Source organism: Ursus arctos, unplaced genomic scaffold (genome assembly GCF_023065955.2).
Source record: "Ursus arctos isolate Adak ecotype North America unplaced genomic scaffold, UrsArc2.0 scaffold_18, whole genome shotgun sequence".
NCBI classification, from domain to species: Eukaryota; Metazoa; Chordata; class Mammalia; order Carnivora; family Ursidae; genus Ursus; species Ursus arctos.
The window spans coordinates 32,066,824-32,090,088 of NW_026622852.1; the positions used below are offsets into that span (position 1 = coordinate 32,066,824).

Consider the following 23,265-nt stretch of genomic DNA (forward strand, 5'->3'; position numbering starts at 1 on the left):
GGATGGAGACTTGGATTTACCTTTGTTGCAAATTATGCCTTTGTTTTGGAGGAACCAAAGAAATATTTTTGATATGCAAAAGTAAAACGGAGATGTAACCCAGACTTGAAGATTTTGTGATGTGAAGGAAGCAAACTACTTTGTGATAACACAAAAGATGGTCCATATGACGGATGGGGTTACATAGCTATGACTGTATCCTTGAGAGAATTATGTCTACTTTAAATATGGATCTAGAATGAACTATGCCTGAAACCTATTGCTTCATCTTATGAACAGAGATCCTGCACAAAGGATGTGTAGCAAGCCTAATCTTTATCTTGAATTACAGAAATGAATGAGAGTTTGGATAAGTTCAAACTAGACTGACATGTTAATATCCCTAACACTATATGTGTCAGCCTTTCTTGATGTTGAATTATTGGGTTCTAGTGTAGTTCATGTGGTGAGAAGTCCTCGGGGATTAACTTTTCCTTTGAAGGTAATTCATTGTGTAATCAATCATCCTTGAAAAAGACTGATCCTAGGATAGAAAACAAGAATCGGGGGTAAGGGTGGGATAGAATGAAGGTAATCTGGTCTCTCTGTGTCATGGAAACTGTCTGGGATGGTCTGGGTTCCTGTGATACTGTCCAAATGCAAGGATAGATCTGGTCCTATGAGCTCTAAGACATTTATCTAGTAGTGATTATAAGCTACTCTCTGGGTTCTACTTCTCTTTCACGTCTCTCAAACTTTCGGTAAAGTCCACTAAGATTTCTTAGCAGTGCTATTCATGCTTGCGGCAAAACAGTATTAGGGAAAAAAGAAGACACTGAAGGGAGCTGGTAATCCCAGCTCTCCAGTCAGTGATCTGCAGCAGGACAGGGGTCAAGGCAGCAGGTGGCAACAGGACATATCTGTGCAACATTTAATTGCCCTCCAGGGATTCTTGGTCATATTTAGGCAATCTGTTAGGTGGCTTCTAGCAGGTAAGCAGGATGGGGGCTTTAAGTCATTATGACTGAAATAGTTTAACTCAACAACGGCCCCACACTGGAGTTAAAATAAAATTCAAATCCTAATCAAAGCTCCCAAGGCCCTCCCCATCTTCATCTCAGGTTACTCCTTGCATTGTTTCAGCCCACCCCCCCCTTTCTGTCCCTTGTTTGATCAAGCCGCTTTCTCTCCCTCTGGCTCTGGGGACTGGGCCGTGCTGTCCTCTCTGTACAGGAGGTTCTTTTGCCAGCTCTGTCTTCTATTCCTTGCACGTCAGATCTCGGCTTAATTGGCGGCTTCTAAGGTGGTCTTCCCTGACACGGGTATTTAAGTGTACTCTTCTCTCCTTCCCTGTTTTTCTCTCTCATAGAAGCTTGTTCACTTTCACTTACTTCACGGTACTTCACGATGATAAATACATATTTGGTTATTAATTATCTATGTTCCCCACCGGGTTACAGAATCCATGAAGGCTGGGGCTATGACTATTTAAATGAGCACCACGTAATGTGGTCCTGACTGCAGTTCTTCGATCATTATAGGCTCTTGATACAAAACTTTGATTAAATGAATAGTGTGCTTACTAATGAAAATGTGACTTTGTTTTGGTTGTCAGATTGGCGTGGCCACGGGACACTTAGGTTACATAAAGTTTATTTTCATAAGTTTTTAGAAGTCTTACATTCCCATACATTTCCTTGGTTTGCAATGTTGCCACACTTTTAAGAGAGACCTTCTTACCCATTTGCCACATGACTAAAGGCATATCAACGTAAGTCCCAACTTTTCAGCACTTCGAAAGCAAGCTGCTTGGGATTCTGCTTACTTTCCTCTGTTCTGCTGTGGCTGCACTTTGTTTCTTCTTGCTTTTAGTCTTGGGCTTCATCAACAAACTTTGAATCTGGTTTTCTCAACTTCAACTTTTAGTACTCTCTAAAGACTTCGGTTTGTACTCAGCCTCTGTTTCTATTTCTGGCTGTCTTAGGTTTATTCCTTGGCTTACTATGGGTCAGGATCTGAACTCCAGTACATTCTTGTCTGATCCCTGTTTGACCCCTAAACATATTGATTGCTCAGCTGAGAAAGGCCAGAATATCTCTTGCTCAAGAGTTGTAGAGTCTTCAGCAAGTAGGTATATATCATAATTATGTTCTAGGTATCAGTGTTAGGATAGTAATGCTGTATTCCTCCTCACATGGTCCCTTTCTTTCTCTCCTGATCATCACTCCACCCACACCTTATAGCCCCTGCATTTCTGAATGTGGATAAGTCACCACACAATGGGGCAGGAATTCTGGCTTCTTGAGATGTCTCTGGGACTGAATAATCAAACCTACCAGTGCAGGGAAGTTAGTTCTCAATGGTAAGACCAATGTGAAGTACGAGACAGGAAGGGGCTAAGCAAAATTCCCTTCCTTCCTTCCTTCTTAGGCTACTCCTTAAGACTCACTTCCTCTTTGAATCCCTTCTGGAGGATTCCTGGATGTTGAATGGACACACCTGTTGAATGATCGGCTATGTCTTTTGTAGGGTATTCTGAAGAGAAAGAAGTGTGATAAACACATTGCAAAACACATAGCATCACATTATACCCCCTTTTCCTTGCTTCACTTCTCTTTTCTCTTACTCATGCCATCCTGTACTTTCACCTCCCAGGTGAAGTATTAGCACCTTTGTCCCTTCTTCATTCAAGTTTACACTGGGTAGTATATCTAGAAGGGCCAGAAGGGCAGAAATTTTCATGGACAGTAACTAGGATGAACATACGGAATTAAATGGAGTAGCAGATTCTGAAGTATAACCCAAGGGAAATGGTCCAGATGAATTTTAAGTAAAAGATTTTATACACCTTCCAGAATATACTCCAGTGGGAACTGTAATAATAACATGTGATTCAGATATCAACTTTTTAATAAAATGGAATATATAAAATAATACATGTAACTAACATTTTCAGTGATAGGATCTTCCACTAATTTGAATTAATCAACAACTTGAAGAGGTTTTTTTTTTTTTCAATGAAAATAAGCCTCTCCTTTTTTTATTATATAGTATTTCCTTTAAATGAAGCTGTCATACAAATGTTGGCTATCATCTGTTTATGTTTGGAGACAGCAGTGTTTTTTGTGGTGGAGGGGCAGGGAAATCTCTAATTCTTAGGCTGTGTGACTTGAACAGTGCAACTACTCCAACTTACTAATGAAAACATCTAAGTCTGGGTTTTTCTGTACAAGGCAAGAGAAGGGTAATAAAAGATCCTTTTGTGAAGGCCAAGTTGTATCATCCAACTAAGTTTCCCCTGAATATTAGTAGATATAAGTCTATTTTTGGTGCAAGCAATGACTGACCTCTATTATCCCGCTCACTGTGCCTAAAACACCGTATCTGTAAAAGCATAATCAAAATAATTGCCTATGTCTCTAGAGTTCTGTGAAAATTAGATAATGTCAGCAAAAGTGCTTTTAGCTGCTACAGTGGTATTATGACCTTTATTCTCCACTTAGAATTAGTCTTAAAATAGTTCCATGATAACCACTCATTAAAGTTCTTGAGTCTGTTTCAAGCCAATGATATGGAAGGACAGTAGCTATAGACCATATTAAATAACTAATAGGTAGTGTTTGGGGACAGGAAAAGGAAAAGAAAAAGGGAACAGCAGAAGACAGTTGTCAAACTTCTGACATAAAAGTTGGCCAGGGTGTGGTAAGTTACCCTCCAAATATATTAGTCTGCCTGCCTGACTTCTTCCCTACCCCCTTCTCTCCCTCCCTCCTTCCTTCCCATCCTCCCTTCCCTTGCACTTAACAGCTATTCATCACAGTACCAAATTACTTATATTTGCTGGTAAAAAAAGCAGATCTGGGAAGCTCTGAGAAGCTTCCTTCTCTGCCTGCTCAGTTCTTTGGTTTAATCTCAGAATGGAAGGAAGAAGGGAAAGGAGAGAACTAGAAGTGCTCTGGGAAAGGGGCTGAGGGATGGGTTATTTTTCCAGGGTAGCTGGGTGTATGAGAAATAAGTAAGTACCCAAGATGAGTGAAGAATGTGCTAAAAAGGGGAAGCTTTTTTTAAAAAAGAAGATTTTTATTTATTTATTTGAGAGAGAGAGAGAGAGAGCGCACACAAGCAGGGGGGAGGGGTAGAGAGAGAGGAAGAAGCAGACTCCCTGCTTCTCATTGAGGAGGGAGCCCAAAGAAGGACTTGATCTTAGGACCCTGGGATCATGACCTGAGCAGAAGACAGATGCTTAACTGACTGAGCCACCCAGGTGCCCAAAAAAGGGGAAACTTCTTTAAAAAAAGAAATTATTCACATATGTCTATTTTAATGGGTAAAAAGTCAAGTAAAGAGTTTGAACTATTATAAAATTACTTTTGGTTCAGAAATTCTAAGTGTTTTTAGGAACCTAATGTTCCTAAAAGGAGTTAGATGCCAGGAAAACAAAGTAAAAATAGGAATAGCAAAGAGGAGCAGACACATAAATAATGAGGAGCATAAATTGTAAAGTTGCGGTAGCAGAAATACATATGGGGTACTTTGGAGGCAGTGGAGAAGGAGTCACTATTTCTATAGGGAAAGAGACAATTAAGGGGCCATAACAAGACCAGTTTTTTTTTAAGACTTTATGGGGTGCCTGGGTGGCTCTTAAGTGTCTGCCTTCGGCTCAGGGCATGATCACAGAGTCCTGGGATCGAGCCCCACATTGGGCTCCTCTGCTGGGAGCCTGCTTCTTCCTCTCCCACACCCTCTGCTTGTGTTCCCTCTCTTGCTGGCTGTCTCTCTCTCTGTCAAATAAATAAATAAAAATCTTTAAAAAAATAAGACTTTATTTATTTGGCACAGAGAGAGAGAACAAGAGAGGGAACACAAGTAGAGGGAGTGGGAGAGGGAGAAGCAGATTTCCTGTTGAGCAGGGAGCCCGATGCAGGGCTCGATCCTAGGACCCTGGGATCATGACCTGAGCCAAAGGCAGATACTTAACGACTGAGCCACCCAGATGCCCCAACAAGACCAGTTTTAAAAAGAAAAACACATAAAAACCTTTTCTTCAGAAAAGCTTGTCAGAAAAAAAGTCACACAGATTTCAGTGATCTTAATTACTGTGATTAAAATATTTTATTCCACCATCTTCTTTAGGTGGTCAGAAGGCAGTCCTTACAAAAGGCTGAAATGTTGTTTTAAAAAATAGTTGTCTTTGAGGGGTCCCTGGGTGGCTAAGTCGGTTAAAGCATCCGACTCTTGATCTCTGCTCAGGTCTTGAGCTCAGATCTTGATCTCAGGGTCGTGAGTTCAAGCTCCGCATTGTGCTCCATGCTGGGTGAGGAACCTACTTAAAAATAAAAAAGAACAGTTTTCTTTGAGAAAGCCCAGTGTTTCCTGTATCTCACAGCATCTGCATAGTGTGAAATTATTTTAAACATGAGTCATTTGATTTTGGTTGCAGTCCTCTCTTACTGGAATGCAGGGGAGATGATAGCCCTGCGTTCATGGGTAGACTTGCCACAGTTTCTTGAGGTGCATGTTAATTATCAGCCAGCACTAGAGGCTGATCTAGAAGAGGCTTGAATCCACTTGTCAGGATATTGTGGAGGATACACAAACATCAGGGAGCAAGTTGCATTGGAGAAGCACTCGGGTAAATATCCAAGTCGTATGTTTATGATTTTATGAATATTTTTATAGCAGCAGCTATTTATTTTAAAATATATCTTTTAAAGTATTTTTTCTCATTATGAAAATGCATTCGTCACATAATTTTGGGACAATAGAAGAAAAAGGAAGAAACCGTCCATAATCCCTATGCCGAAAGAGAGTTCCCCTCCTCCTTCCCCTTCTCTGCTTCCATTTAAAAGGAGCATGGAGTAGTATTCATGGCAGAAAGAATGTCAGGATTCAGATTCTCATTCTGCCACTTACTAATCACGTTACCAGCACAAGTTGCTTTCCCTTCTCTGTGTCCAGTTTTCTCAACTATGAAATACAGACAGTAACAGGGCCTACCTCCCGGGTTTGTTATGAGCTTAAATTAGTCAGTAAATGTAAAGGATTTAGAAGTTTACTGATTTCAAGTCATCCTCAACCCATTCATTTCGTTCATGCCATTGAACATCGCGGAAGCTCTTTGGTACACAGAATAATTCATTGCCCTTGAGGAGTTGAGATTGAGGGAGGAAGCATCCAGGTAGCAAGACCCGTTATAATTCAGCATGGAAAATGCCATAGCAGATGAGGAACAAATCGTTAGGAGAGATTGTGTTTTCTTGCCACACAAACATGTACAATACAGATGAGGTAACTGTACCTTGAGATTCTCAGCTAAAAGGCTATAAAGAGGCACACAGAAAGGTGTTTGAATCACTTGCCCAGCTTAACTGGTACTGGCAAAGCCAGTTACGAGCTCTTCTAAGCCTCGGTTTCCTTTTTTTTAAATTTTTAATCCAGGTAGTTAACACCTACTTATCGAGATCTTGTAAAGATGACATATAGATGAAAAGTATCTAGCAGAGTAGCAGCAAATCTCCAAGTAGAGCTTTTGGTTCTTGCTTATTAATTTATTCATTCAATAAATATTTATTGAGTGCCCACGAGCTTTTGGAAATAAATAGGGGAATAAGTTATACAACGGCCTCCTCACAGAGCTTACATTATGTAGTGGGAGAATCAGATAGTATACACACAAGCAAATTATCCAAATAATTGCAGGCTGTGGTAAGAGTCACAAAGTTAATAAAGAAGGTTATATGAGGGAAAGTAAAGGGGTGGGCAGATAACTTTAGATAGGTTGGCTAGGGAAGGTCTCTCAGAGGATAGAAGTTTAAGCTAATACCTGAAAACTAGAAGAAACAATCCATGGTTGGGAAAAGGAAGCTCATTCCAGGCAGAGAACGGAAAGTTCCTTTTCTTCCTTCTCTGCCTCCTCTCCTTTCTCTTGTCACCACCCCCCCACCATCTTCTTTATGGGGGAGTGGGTTGCCATCAGTATTTGAAGACTTCTCATTCCTGGGCTCTTTGGTTATATGTAACAGACTCAAAGACTGATTTTCAGTGGTTAAAAGTAAACTTAACTGTACACAGGGTGTGCTTTAGAAGTCTACCATTGAGATAAATTTAGACAAATGGTTTTGAAGATTGATTTTGTGATTCTGAGTAAAGGTACATTTAGTCTACTATAGTGTTTCTCAGGCTTTTTTATTATTTATTCTTTAAACCTAATGTTTTATAAGGCATTATCTACCCCCAAATTGCATTTATTAAGTGTTAATAAGCTTACTTTCTATTTGTAGTTCATAAAAACCATCAATACCAATCAGTTTCTGGTTGAATCAGATCCCTAATAAAAGTCTGATTGAAGGCAGGATTTAATTGTTCTTTGTATAACTGAGAGTAAGCACAGTTTCAAAAGACTTTTGTTTTATAAAAAAACAGCTTGGGGCATCTGGGTGGCTCAGTGGGTTAAATGTCTGTTTTAGGCTCAGGTCATGATCTCAGGGTCCTGGGATCAACCCCCTTTGGAGCTCCCTGCTCAGCAGGGAGTCTGCTTCTCCCTCTCCCTCTGTAGCTCCCCCTGTTTGTGCTCTCTCTCTCACTCACTCTCTCTCTCAAATAAATAAATAAAACCTTCCAAAAACCAAAACAAAACAAAAAACCCCAAACCGCTTTTTTTTTTTTTTTTTTACTACATATGAAGACTTAGAGGTCTAGAGTCCCTGATAGAAGACCAACTAGTTCTAGAGAAGTGGAGTTCTAGATTTAGGCATCTAGAATCAAAATACTCTTAATTTTGGCTTTTAATCTTTCCTCAAAGTGATCTATGTACATGATATGGCTAATTCTTTTAATATACTTTGCATATCAATTATCCATATTAGACATTCAAATTTGAATGGAAGGGGTGAATTTGGCATTTGCTCTAAGTCAGGTCCTATACTACTGTCTTTTACCTACTGATTTAAATTTGTCTTCTCTTTCTACTAGGCTGTAAATCCTTGAAGGCAGAGATCATGTGTATTTTTATTATTACTATGTCCCAAGCACACATAACAGTAGTTCAAAATTTTTATGATTCAGGAAACTATGTTATTTATCAGCCTCTGGCCTGGGCCTTTTGTGACAAACCTGAGTCTCCACTTGAGGTCTTCTGCCTGGGATGCATCCTTTCTTACTTTTATTTTCTGAAGAATTCTTTCAAGCACCCTAATGCAAAGTAGGTCAAGCTGTATGCGCTCTCTGATTCCATTTATCTCAAAGTTTTTCATTGCTTTCAGTTTAGAACTCTAGGTTTACTTGACCTTCAATGAAACATTTATTATGTGAGCATTTTAATATTTAATATTTTATCTCTTAGTTTTTTTTTCCATTTGCTTTACATTTTATTGGAGGTTTATGGGGAAAATGAAAAGGTCAAAACAAAGGAATGGCCTGGTTGATAGCAGGTGCCCTAAATAAGAGTCTTCTTTTTCCATATCGGCTCTTTAGAAAATCCTCTTAACTTCTTAAGGTAGATGTCCCTCTCAAGTCTAAGGGATCCACTTGGTCAAAAATACTGAATTGTGGGGAAGGCAGACAAATAATCCTGCTTCTAGATTTCTTTCTTTCTTTCTTTTTTTTTTTAAGATTTTATTTATTTATTTGACAGAGAGAGACAGCCAGCGAGAGAGGGAACACAAGCAGGGGGAGTGAGAGAAGAAGAAGCAGGCTCCCAGCGGAAGAGCCTGATGTGGGACTCGATCCCAGAACGCCGGGATCACGCCCTGAGCCGAAGGCAGACGCTGAACGACTGAGCCACCCAGGCGCCCCTGCTTCTAGATTTCTTAATTGACTTCCACTTAATTGAATTGCTAGGTTAACCCAGACTGTCCATTCTACCTGTAGCATGAACTGATAGAAGCCCTAGGTAGTAGGTTTATGCTCACTACACTACTCCCACCCTTTAGGCTGTTTGCTGATCGTGATAAAATTGTATTTGTTGGGATGTCTGCGGGGCTCAGGCAGTTAAGCATCTGCTTTCTGCTCAGGTTATGATCCCAGCGTCCTGGAATCTAGCCCCACATCAGGCTCCTTGCTCAGCGGGGAGTGTGCTTCTCCCTCTGCCTGTTGTTCCCACTGCTTGTGCTCACTCTCTCTCTGACAAATAAATAAAATCTCTAAAAAAATTGTATTTGTTCACAAACCTATTTATTCTGGTTGTTTTGTTATTGTAATTCCATAAGATAATTAACTGATAATATATGATTGATAAGGAAAATTTAAATTTTATTAAAATCAAATTATTGTGATAATGGTGTCGTGGGTATATGCATATGCATGCCCAAACTCATCAAAATGTACACAAAAATATGTGTAATTTTTAATATGTTAAGTATACCTCAATAAAGCTTCAAAGTCCTTAAAATATTTAAAAAATCAAATTAAAAGTTTGGAGAGATTCAATAAAGTCAGCTCCCTAAAAAATTAGGTATGGACAACACATCTATAAAATAATGGAAAAAAATCATAGAAAAATTTTCCTTAGTTTGCGTCACAGTATCATTAGGTACTTTAAAGAATGTAGAAATTGTAAATGATGCATTATTGGTGCAATTTAGTAAAAAATGGCAATGGAACTTCATCATTCGACCAAACAGACAATAAAACAAAACTTTGGTCCTGAAACTGTAAAACATAGGAAAAAGGCTCTTTGACATTGGTCTTGGCAACGATATTTTGGGTATGACACCAAAAGCACAAGCTACAAAAGTAAAATTAATAAGTGGGATTACATCAAGCTAAAAAGTGTCTCACATCAAGCTAAAAAGCATCTGCCCATCAAAAGGAAACAATCAGTGAGGTGAAAAGGCAACCTACAGAATAGAAGAAAATACTTGCAAATCAAATGTCTGATAAAGGGTTAAAATCCAAAATATATAAAGAACTCATCCAACTCAATAGCAAAAAAACCAATCTGATTAAAAAATGGGCAAAGGAACTAAATATATATTTTTCCAAAGAAGAGATACAAATGACCAACAGGTACATGAAAAGGAGCTGAACATCACTAATCATCAGGGAAATGCAAACAAATCAAAACTACAATGAGATATCGCCCTGCACCTGTCAGAATGACTATCATCAGAAAGATAAGCGATCACAAGTATTTGGTAGGGGTGTGGAGAAAAGAGAACCCCTGTGCACTGTGGTGGGAATATAAATTGGTATAGCCACCACAGAAAACAGTATGGTGGTTCCTCAAACAATTAAAAATAGAGCTTCAATATGATCTAGCAACCCCACTTCTGGGTATATATCCAAAGGAAATTAAATTATTATCTTGAAGAGATATCTGACCTCCCATGTTCTTTGCAGCATTATTCATATAGCCAAGACATGGAAACAACCTAAGTGTCAGTCAATAGATGAATGAATATAGAAGATGTGGTATATATATACAATGGAATATTATTCAGCCACAAAAATGAAGGAAATCCTGTTATTGGCAACAATATGAATGGACCTTGAGGACATGCTAAGTGAAATAAGTCAGACAGAGAAACACAAATACTGTATAATCTCTTACTTATAGGCAGAATCTAAAAATGCTGAACTCATACAGACAGAGAGTAGAGTAGTAGTTACCAGGGGCTAGGGATTCAGGGAAATAGGGAGAGGTTGATCAAAGGGTATAAACTTCAAGTTATACAACAAATAAGTTCTGGGGATCTAATGTACAGTATGGTGTATCATATACTTGAAAGTTGCTAAGACAGTAGATCTTAAATGTGCTCACCAGAAAAAAGAAAAGGTAATTATGTGACATGATGGAAGCGGGTATCATTTTGCAATATATAAGTGTATCAAATAAACATTTCACACCTTCAATTACACAATGTTATATGTCAATTATATCTCAATAAAGTTGGAAAAATATCAAGGGGAATAAATGAATATTTCTGTGGTTCGTTTTAAGTTGAAATTTGAGTACAGCAATTTAAAATGATTTTAAATGATTATTCAATTAACTCAATCTGGGTAGTATAAGAGGATTCTACTTTATCAGTGTCTGGAAATTCAGAGTCATGGATTAAAAAGAGAATAATAACATTTACCTGGAGTTGGAGCTACTAGAACAGTGCTATTTTTTTCATTTAGATCTGGATAATCATTTATTTATTTATTTATTCTGAGAAGAATTTATTAAAGGCAAAAATTAGAAAAAAATTAAAAATAAAACAAAATAAAATAACACTTTCAAATTGAACAAACTTTCCTAACTAAAGGAAGGTTGATAACTTACAGACTACTTAGAAATAAGAAAAATAAAATCTCAATGTACAAATGTGATATGCAACCCCCAAAATATTCAGAATGAAACTTATGGCCTTAAATACACGTATTAGGAAAAAGAAAAGAACTTAATTAAATAACATCCAACTAGAGCAAAAAGGGAAAAGCAACTGAAGCAATTAGGAAGAAACCGTAAAGATGTAAGTAGCAGCACACATTTCGATAATTATTAAAAACAACCAATTATATCATGCAACAACCATAAACTGTCTTTGAGAACTCCACCACATAGCACGAGAATTGTTTGTGCTTCCTACAATAATGCTGCAGTATCGATAATCACATCCTCAGTGAAATATACATTAAGCAGTTCTTTCTCCTCCTGAGTTCGAGGGTCGGCCTGTATGACCTGTTTCACAGTGGAGTTAGCTTGGGATGGTTCTGCTCTACGTGTCTTTTTTGCTCCTCCCAAGCCCAGCAGATTGGCTAGGCCAGGACAAGATGGCAATGGCAGAGTGTAAGAACAAACATATAAGTAAGTGTTAGAGCACATTTTAAACTCTTGCTTGTGGCCCAAGAACTAACATCCTCATTGGTCAAAATAAGTCAAAGAGCTAAAGCTAATGTCAAGGTAAAGAGATACGTATCCTATACCTTTAGCAGGATGGACTGCAAAGTTACATGCTGAGGACGTGAATAATGGAGGCATGAAGAATTAGGGCCAGAAATTTAATTTACAGCATTACGTATGAGCTCAAGCACAAGTTTTTCTATGTGTAAGTCTGATGTAGTTGGGGGCAGAGGAATACAAATATATACATATTTTTTAATAAAGTTATAAAAACATACAAATATATATTATATTGACTATGCAACTCTGCCATAATTACCTCAATTCATATTCTTTCGTTTTTAGTATATTGCTTTCAGATTGTTAAAAATTAAGATTCAGAAGAAAAAAAAGGGAGAATATGCTAACAATTCTCAATTGATGAAGTTTTTCTTTATCTGCATACCAATAACACACTTTGTAAATCTATGCATAAAGCTATACATTATGTGCATTTTTGCTCTCTGGATACTATAATTTTTTTTAATATAACTAGGATTCTGGGAAGATGGCAGTGACAATGATACTATGTTCTTAGCATCTCTCCAGAAAAACTGACAGGGCAAATAAACAGCAAAACAAAGTATCTACAGATGACATTTACAACCAAACTAGGTGAAAAGGCATCCCTACCTCCCCGAATTCAAGCAGCTGGTTACAGTCCTGTGTGTGGGGAAGAAGAGGGAGCCATGAGAAGATCAAAAGTTCTGCTGAGACCTCCAAAGAGCCAATAGAGACGCAGTGAAAACCACAGCTGGCTGATTGCAGAAGAGCAGCTAAAACTGGAGGTTTGCCCTCGCCAGCATGGGTCAGTGGAGGTACCGGCAGTAAGAAGGCCTGAAGGACATGGAGTATACGAATGCCAGTCACTCTCAAAACTGACCTGTGAAGGCTTCCTTGTGGGACAAGGCCCCACTCTGAGAAGTAATGATGCAAGTGAAATCGAAATTGAACAAGACAGAGATGAATAAAAGAGAAGGTCCAGATCAAAGTTAGAGAGGGAAAGAGAACCAGGATTTCACAGAAAAGCAAGCCATTGTATTGCTGAGCATTGTACAAAAACATTAGAAGCAGACCCTCTGGGAAGACAGAAAAGCTTTCCTGAACTTGGTTTAATCATAAAGCTCAGGAATACTAATTTTACCAAAAAAAAAAAAAAAAAAAAAAAAAAAAAGGCATAGATACCAAATCCCATGAAAACTTATTGTTAGAGTGAAGAGAATAAAGTACAGAATAATATCTCCACAGACAAGGAAAGCATGCCAGAAAGACATGGCCACAAAAATACAGCAAAGCTGTAACCTGGTATGTTAAAATGAGCTAAAAGACATGAATAAAGTAATATAAACATGGAAGAGCAACATAAATTAGAACTATTAGATCACAGACCTCAAGAAAGAATTAGAAATAATAGAAAAGTATTTCAGAAAAGAATGCTGAAGTTGAATGAACACAAAAATGATAGCAACAACAAATTAATGCCTTTAGACAAATAGAAAGTGAAAAATAGGAAAATTTAAAATACCCATAAAAATGGAAGGAAGAGGTACGAAGATTTAAGAGGAAAATAAGCAAGATATTGAAAATAGATACAAGAAATTAAAAATACATATAAGAAAAATCACAGAAGTAGAGAACCAAAGTAAGAAAAGAGAACACATACCGAAAGCGATAACACAAAAAAATCCTGAAAATAAAACAATAAAAAAAATTCTAAACTACACGTTGAGAAAAATGTGTGTGTGTGCCTGGGAATATTGACACTGCATCATCAGCACTAGTGCATATTCTAATAAAATTGCTGAACCTTAAAAAAATAGTAAAAGAAGAGAGAATATGTTTTGGGAACACCTAGAAAAAAAGAGCATGTGACTTACAAGGGAAAAGATATAGATAATCATTTTTTAAAAATGACTTTTTTAGTTTGTATTGCAGTAAAAATTTGAAAGAAATTGTGATTAGAACATTTGGATTGAAATCACAGCTTCTGACATGTATAAATGATATAGTCTTTGTCAAGTTTCTTAACTAGATTAAAAACTCAGTTTTTTCAGCTATAAAATGCAAATAATGAGTATACACATCTGACAGAATTATTGAGAGAATTAAATGAGATGATATTTATAGATGTTTCCAAAAGTGTGATCCATCATAAAAGTTTATTAAAAATATATTTTGAAATAATGTTTTTTAATGCATACTTCTTAAAACCACTCCGATCTAATTTGTCCACTGTCAGGTGTAAGAAATGAGAAATAAGCTCAAGGAGAGAGGACCACACGGTGCAGTATTTCCATAAATTTAGCAAACAGATGGGATACCAAAGGCCAATGTGGTGAACCTGAATATCTCTTGGTAAGTTTCCAGCTTCCTATTTGTACCTGACTGCCTCTAGACAATGCCTGAATTCCTATCTGGTATGGGTATTAAAGGCATCTCTTCTCTCGAGCAATCCTTAGCAATCTTTTATCCTGGAAGCAAAATAGAGCTGATCTTTCCAGACATTTCTCAATAGCATATGCATCATGAGTGAAATCATACTCTCACTGGGTAATTAATTAATCTCATTAGTCAACCAGATGAACCCAAACCTTTACAAGCCACCCCTGAGTAGGATCTCAGAGCATCACAAAGTCAGGGCATCTGTACCACACTCTGACGAGGCCAATAGCTACTTTGCCATTAAGCACTTTTTAACTATCAAGAAGCAACTGAAGAGGATCTTCTGAGTCCTTTTTATTTTATCTCCAAAAACAAACTGAAGGCTTTTTAAAATTTGAAAGCACTATTTCTAAGAGGCTCTTTGATTGTCATAGTCAAGTGATTTATATAGATTCAATCTTAGAATGACATATTTAAAGGAGAAAATGTGAATCTTGTTTTCACTATAATTTTAGGTATATGAGTTTAGTATGAATAGCATGCTGTTTTGGTGCTGTGTTAATAAAACAAGTGCGTATATAGGATACTCTTAAAATGGGCACCTTTTTAATGTGGTAATAGTTTTTATTCACCAGGCATTTGTGTCAAGTACAAAAGCCTTTGGTCCTAGAATAATAAAAGGACAATATTTTTGTAATCAAGTCGGTAATCCTTTCAAGATGAAAGTAGGCCTTCTTGCTGGACAAATATGAAAGATAAACATCCTTGACCATTAATTGGATTTTTTAAATCAATGCCAAGGACATGTAATTGACACTACAAGGTTGCCTTGTTTCACAAAGTTCTATCACTTTTCATTATATTAGAAATCTATTCATATTCTGGGCTTGCCACACTGCACAGTGTATAAAATTATGTTATTTCCCCTTGTTTTATATCTGGAGTCAGGATATGGATCTATGTAAACTGGTTCTAGCCCCGGCCATGGGATATCACTGTAGTTCAAATCAGGGGATAAGATGCACTTTAGCTTTTCAGCCTCAAATCCGTCTGGGGGCAGCGCATAGTTCAATCAACAAGTCCTCTTAAAATCTGGGATCAAGATAAGAAGTTCACTCTCCAAACCACCATAGAGAGGATGAATTTATGGGTCTAGGGACATGGCCCATTTGAACATTGGCATTCTAAGTTTTTTTCGAAGTGAGGACCACCACAGCTCTGTTAACGCACACAATCCATCCTTGCCTAATTCCTAAACTGCCTATGAGTGGTAGAAGCTGGCTTTCTTTTCTCCTCAAATCCAGGTGGCTCCTTGGAGGGAGGGGGGGTTGCTATTTCTTCTAGTCTGGATTCTATCAACCACAAGACCCAGCATGAGGAGTTCCCACCCTACTATAGCTTAAGTCCTTATCTTCTGATCTTGGATCGTCTCTTTCCTAGGATGATACTTGGAATATTCACTACATTTGGAAAAATAATCTTTCTGCTGATGGGGATTGCTCATGATTTGTGGCCTCTCAACAGAACTGTCCCAGGGCAAAAAAATAACTATGAAAACATTACTCAAATTTTGAGTTATTAGATTAAAACAGATGACACCGTTTTTATGGATCTTTCTGAGGGACAGGTAGAGACAAGACCTGACAGTTTTTCCTGGAGTATTCCAGGTCTGTATTCTACATATCTATGGGAAATTCACATTTTCACAAGAAAATCCAACTGCCTGTAGGCACAGCATAAAGCAAAGACACAACTATTTCTCCAAAGATAGGTCAATACACAGGAGCCCTGTTGCTGAGGTGCCAGGCTAGCTGCAGAAAAGTCCAGAAAAGCTTATTAAAACAAATTTCTGGGTTTCATAGACAGAGAACGTGGTTTGGTGGGTTTTCTCTGAAGCTCAAGATTATGCATATTTTCAAAAAGTACCACAGGTGGTTCTAAAGCAAGGCAAGTTTGGGAAACACTAAATTGATGGCCTTTTACAATGTCATACAGAGCCAGTTTCACAAATACACCGTTTCAGATGACAATTCTTGGGAATTTTCTCACTACAAATGATTGGGCTGCAGAAAAACTGAATTCAAAGCTGCTTCCTCTACAAAGTAGAGAATTTCTTAGTTTGAACTTTGCATTGATTTTGGTAATGGGTGCTTTTATACTCCTTATCAAATTGAAACTTTTTTTCCAAGATTCTGGCTCTAAAGTCACTCTATTTCTTTTCTACCCACTTATTTCCAATTCTTTCAAGGAAAACATTTCACAATTACATGGACTACGATAGCTCAGTTTTGAGATGAAAGTAGTTCCTTCCACTCCTTGAATCACATGCAATTAGACATATGCTATTATCGAAACTACCTGATTTAAACATCAGTGTGATGTGCATTTTCAGTATTTTTCCTGTTGCGGCTTTTGAAAAAAAATCTGTCAAACTTGAAGATTTTGTCCTGTTTTTATCCAATTAAAATTAATTAAATTTGAAAGGTAGGAAATGTGCATTTAACAATAAGTGGGGAAAAGACTTCGTCAAAATTGACTGAAGAAAATGGACAAGAGACTTGAATACACCTTTCTCAAAAGGAGATACACAAATGGCCAGTGGGTACATGAAAAGATGCTCAACATCACTAATCATTAGGGCAATGCAAATCAAAACCTGCCAGGAGCTGGGAGCGGGGGGAAGTATTAATCAAGGGTACCAAATTTTCAGTTATACAAGATGAATAAATCTAAAGATCTAATGTATAGTATACTGCCTATAGTTAACACTGTACTGTATAATTAAATATTTGCCAAGACAGTAGAGCTCATGTTGTGTTCTTAAAACAAAACAAACAAACAAGCAAACAACTTAGAAGCAGGAGGCAAATTTTGGAGGTGACGACATGCTTACTACCTTGATTGTGGTGATGATTTCACAGTTATATGCCTCTCTCCAAACTCATCAAATTGTATACATTAAATATGTTCAGGTTTTTTTGTATATCAATTTCACCTTAATAAAGATGTTTAAAAAATCGGAATAGGTACATTGCATGTATTTATTTTTACTAGGTTGAGAAATGTACTGCTTTGTTTTTAAGGCTACTTTTATTTTTTATTTTTATTTTTTTTAAAGATTTTATTTAGTTGACAGAGATAGAGACAGCCAGCGAGAGAGGGAACACAAGCAGGGGGAGTGGGAGAGGAAGAAGCAGGCTCATAGCAGAGGAGCCTGATGTGGGGCTCGATCCCGTAACGCCAGGATCACGCCCTGAGCCGAAGGCAGACGCTTAACCGCTGTGCCACCCAGGCGCCCCTAAGGCTACTTTTAGCTAACAATGATGTAATTATAAGACTTACACCTTTATGGCAAATCTTTAAAATACCAAAGTATTTTCTTTAGATTATTTCAATAAATGAATATGATCCAGTTATTTTTATAAATGGACTCAATTTTGGAATGAGAGAATCTATATTCTAATATCTGTTCTGCCGCAGACTTGTGTGATGTTGGAGAAGTCACGATTTCCCAAACTTCATCCATTCATTGAACAAGCTTTTGAATGATTGCCACACAAGCCAGCTCCTGTTCTAGGTGTATCAGACACTTCTATTTTCATGTGTAAAATGTGAAGATATAATTAGATCGTATTCAAGGTCCCCTTCAGCTTTAAAATGATGAATCTAGGATAAAATTCACACTTTCTCTTCATAACGATTAAAGAAGCAGCTTGGATTTTCTCTGGAGAGCTAAATTGCAATCAGATATTTGAGAAAAGATGTGAAGGAAAGCGATAACTCCCTTAGTATTGCTAAAGGTCCTCTGATGATTGTAATGGAAAATGAGTCAAATGGTGTTTGGAGCTTGAGGGAGAGGTTTGGTGGGCAAGGCGTACCCCAGGGCTCACTCTCACATTGAACAACAAATTGCTATGAGTTGTCACAGCAACAAGAGCAGTGGCAGCTGCAGCTGTGGAACCGAATGTACTCAATACACAGGACCTGGGGAAGGGAGCCGAAATGAGTAAAGACACACACACACACACACACACACACACACACAATTCAGTAGAATGGGCCGGCCAGCCCAGTGTGATCTTTCTTGTTGGATGATCCTCAAGGCTGCCAGAAGAGACCTTTCCAAGTATAAAGGTCCTATTTGTCAGCAGGATTCACTTCTCCAGGTACGCTTTCCAGGACTTATGTAACTGTCCCTCTGGAATGGACTGATATTTAGAAATATGCCATGTCGCCTCAGAACCTTCTGCTCCTCATCTGAGGGTGAACCCAGAGCTATTCTCATGCTGGAAATCTGTGACATTCTGGAAGGCACAGGGCACCACATTTTTATGAGCACCATGTTGGATAGTAATCAGTTTGATCAAGGCTAATCATTTGCTCTTCTTTGTCCCTTAGCAATAACGCTGGGCTGGCTTTGGGCTCAGACTACAAAGATGGGAGGAAATCATTTAAAGGAAAGATCTAATGCCTGATCTCAGTAGATGCTGCAGATCTGCCGCTTATTAAGTACGCAAATTCCTGGGTGAGTACCCACTTTAAACTCGAACTACCAAGAGGGTAATTATAGTCAGGGGGACTTTACATATAAGGTATTTTAAAAGATCTGAGTTATCACTTAACCTGAGACCTGAAAAATACAAAAGATAGGTATGATGACAGAAGATTACCTTAGGCAGGGGGGATGGCAAGGTCAAAGTCCCTGAGACAGATATAAACTTGGATGGTGAAAGAACAGAAAACTGGGGTGATGTGGACACAGTCAGGGAGCAAGGAAAAGCCCGATATGAAATAAGGGCATGGGAACTGGATGAGCCTGTTAGAAATGGAGATGGAGTAAAGTGGATACATTTACCATATAAAGGGAAAAGTGATGGACTGATTATAAGGGTGAGGAAAGGAGGGACGTAAACGCTAGTACCTACGTTATCGGCTTGACCTACTGGGTAGATGGTAGTACCACTTAGTGAAAGAAGGAAAAATGGAAAGAGAAAGAGTTTAAGGTGTTGAGAACCAAGAATTCTGCTTTGGACTTTTAGCACAAAAATAAATCAGTGGAAGAGAATAAGGTCTCAAAATCATTACAATTATGAATAGGAAATTTTTAAAAATCACAAATATTTCAATAGTGTGAGGTTAAATTAGGGAATAGGAAATATTGATGTGACTGGCTACTCACCAGGAAAAAAATTAAGCTGGAGCATCACCTCATGTACAAAAACATTAATTCTAGGTGGATCAACAATTCAAAAAACAGTGCTGGAATAAATTTATCTGTGTAAAAAAATAAACCTCAACTCTTAATTATAGTAGATAATAATACTATAATAATGTAATAACAGTATTATGTGTAATAACCAAAAACCAGAAGTAATTTCAAATATCCATTAACTGGTAGATTATCAAGTTGTGTATTATCCACACTATGGAACATCACTCAGCAATAAAAATGAATTAAGCATTAACATGTGAAAATGTGGATGCATCCCAAACATACAAGTGAGAGAAGACAAACACGAAAGATTACATACTTCATGAGTTGATTAACACAAAATTCTAGAAAGGTAAAGCTATAGAAAAGAGAAGGCAGACCAGTAGTTGCCTGTGGCCAAAGGGCAGGAGAGGGCACCAGCTGTGAAGTAGTATGAGAAAACATTTTAGGATGTTCGACAGCCTGATTTTGGTGAAGGTTATGCGCCTATATACAATTATAAAAATTCATCAAGCTGTATGCTTAAAATGAGTGAATTTTGTTGTATGTAAATTACACCTCAATAAGACAAAAAAGTAAATAAAAATAAAACACTAAAATCATTACAAGAAAATTTAGGAGACTTTATAATCTCAGGGTGAAGGATAGCTTCCTAAACAAAAGAGTAAAAAACAGACATACTTGACTACATAAAAATTTTAGAATATATATTACAGTATGAGGCTAACCAGAAATGGTAGACTGTAAAAGTATACTTGCTACATATATGCCTGACAAAGAGTGAATATCACCAATGAGTGATAAGTTCTTACAAGTTTTTTATATGAAAAAGACAGCACAGTAGAAAAATATCCAGAGTGTACAGAGGCTAGACAGAGTGCAATGCCCAAATGGCCAAGAAATGTGTGAAGAGACGCCTAAGCTCACTAGTAGTGAGGATAATGAAAATTACAGGGTATGAGACCATTTTCATCCATTAGACTGGAAAAATTAAAAGAAGAAATGACTAGAGAGTGTAGGGAAGTGGGCCACCCACACATCATTTCATCCAGCTCCCTTTTGGGGCTCTAGCTTGTTGAAATAAATGCACGGATACATGAGGCTATCTGTACAACAGTATGTACTGAAAAATTGCTGGAAATTGAAATAAGAAAAACTGGAAATTATTTGAGTGGGGGAAATGGTTGAACAAATTCTAACCCATCTATGATATGGATTACCCTATGGCCATTTAAAAATAAGTCAGAGATTTATTTATTAAGCTGTAGGTGATATTCATGATGTATTTTAAATTAGAAAATCAAGTAGAGTAATATGATTTTATTTTTGTAAAAATCACCACAACCCAAACTCTACACAGGTACACGCACTATGTCTGAGCTCTCCAGCAAAAGGACATCGGCACATTGCCAATGTCGGTAAGCTCAGGAGAGGGAATGAGGTTAGGAAGAGATTATTAACTTCTTCTTTATATACTTTTGCATGTCTTTATCCTTGCAGTTACATCATCAGATGCAGTAAGTTAGTATGACGTTTGTAAAATCATAATTTAAAAAGTAATAAAGAAAATCTAAAAAAATACATACCATATTCTTCAATTTCAAGATACTATGTATTGTGAGATGGCTACCAATCTGGGTAAAAGTTTTGTAGAAAAATAGAATACTCCCATAGTAAATGTACATATCAAGTGTAAGGTGCATCCCAATTTCAGAAGCATTGAAAACATGAAGACAAAATTGAACTTAGTGGGACAGGAAAACATTTTTATTAGTTATATCCTGCTTGCCCCATTTCCTTTCCCCTTTCTGAGGAGGGTGTCTCTGTTAACTACCATGTATTTCCTAAGTGCTTGCACATGTGAACATGCATGTTCACATACACACACACACACACACACGCACAATCTTTATTCTTAGTTTACTGGCCTTTTGCATACTTGAAAACAACCTCAAATGATGGGTGTGGTGATGCAAATTTGGAGATCAGACATAGATACATTTGTCTGGTTAAGAAAGGGAAAGTAATGGAAGAGAGAAGAAATCACAGAAGTTGAAGGAGGCCTGGGGAAATGAGGTTTGAAGAGAGAAAAGGAGATTTAGAAGCCAGCGGGGGAGAAAATGGCCTTGGGAAGAGAGATGTCCAGTGTAGGATCCTTACGTTGAAGTAAAAATGCTGTGTTTTGCCACATACACATCCACGCCTATGTCCTCTATGGAACCTTTAGTAGAGCCTAGTAGCTCACTAACACCTTGGGAAGTGATTTGCATTTTTTCTAGAAATGAGTGTTGCTTCAAGACAGATACAGGCTGAAATTGGATACTGGCCATGGGAGGCCATACACACATTTAGGAGATAAGATCTTACTGCTACTATATTAATTTTTCTTGTTTGGGAAATGGGGACTTGCAGAGAAATCATAGATCCTTAGTCTACAAAATTATGCAAATTTAATGCACAAGTAATTATCATGAAGAATTATATACAGAACTTAAATTGTGGATTAAGGCAGGATGTAGGAGGAAGGACTTACAAATACTTGAATACAGTAATCAATCTTGACTTCCAAATTGAACTGCAAAGGCTAAAACTGTAACTGAATAATTTAAGGAATATCTGTTTTCACTGATACCTCTCATTTTACGAGGCAACACGACAGGTATCTCTGGCAACAAAACCAATCTAAACAAAACCAATCTAACATCAAAGAGGTCTAGGAGCACCTGGATGGCCCAGTCAGTTAAGCGTCTGACTCTTGATCTGAGCTCAGGTCTCGATCTCAGGGTCTTGAGTTCAAGTCCTGCATTGGGCCCCACACTGGGGATAGAGCCTACTTAAAATAAACAAACAAACAAACAAACAAACAAATAAATAAATAAATAAATAAAATCAGTGAGGTGAGGTCACATTTCCTAAGATTCCAGTAATGGATGGTCAAAACGATGGTTAATTCCTGTTTATGTTTTCAGTGACTTAAATTGATCATTAAATTATGGCTTTCAGTTTTGTTTTGCAAATAGCTTTTTCCTATTGTATATTCTTCTAATAATAAAAAGAAAATGCAGAAAATGAGAAAATGTAAAATATATCAGAATGTGAAAAAAGAACAAAGTATTTTTGGTCTATTTTATTCTAGTCTTTTTTTTCTATGCATGTGAAAGCATTAAAATATAATTTGTTTCCATTTATGTTTCCATTTAAAGGTATAATGAAAAATACAAAATACAAATTTTTTAATTAAATAAAAACATACTTATTCCACTAATATTTATGAAGTGCTTACTGTGGTACCAGAAAAAAAATCAATACCAGAAATAAATTTTCTAGATGAGGAGAAACAAAGACCAACGTTGTCAATGTAGGTTGTTCCTACCGAAGCGTAGGATTATTTATGCCTATTTATTCTCCATACACCATTTAACAAGGCTTCTTGTGTTTATGGATACTTAATTATTTCCATTTGCATTTGATATTTTCTTAGAGTATATGTGGGAATGGAAAAGGAATATATTATAAAGTGTTTAATATTTAAAGAGGCAGTAACTTTCACTTGACTTTATTTTGTATATTTACTCCTACATTTATTTACTAATAGGTTTATCCATGTTGATGTGTGTGGCTACACAGCATATATATAGAATTCCATATATAGAGTTGCTACATGGAACTACATTCTATTGATATACTCCAACTTATTTAACCTTTCTATTGTGAATGGATTTCCAGTTTTTATTTTTTTTAAGATTTTTTATTTATTTACTCGACAGAGATAGAGATAGCCAGCGAGAGAGGGAACACAAGCAGGGGGAATGGGAGAGGAAGAAGC

At 37.2% G+C, this 23,265-nt stretch overlaps 1 long non-coding RNA gene across 1 annotated transcript; it reads left to right on the top strand.

The window, feature by feature from the left end:
* The first annotated feature begins 3,587 nt into the window (after window positions 1–3,587).
* LOC130544015 (uncharacterized) lies at window positions 3,588–23,245 on the top strand. Its single transcript, XR_008959875.1, has 4 exons — window positions 3,588–3,681; window positions 14,085–14,200; window positions 18,626–18,752; window positions 23,207–23,245. It is a non-coding gene; the product is annotated as an uncharacterized LOC130544015 (long non-coding RNA).
* Window positions 23,246–23,265: the final 20 nt, after the last annotated feature.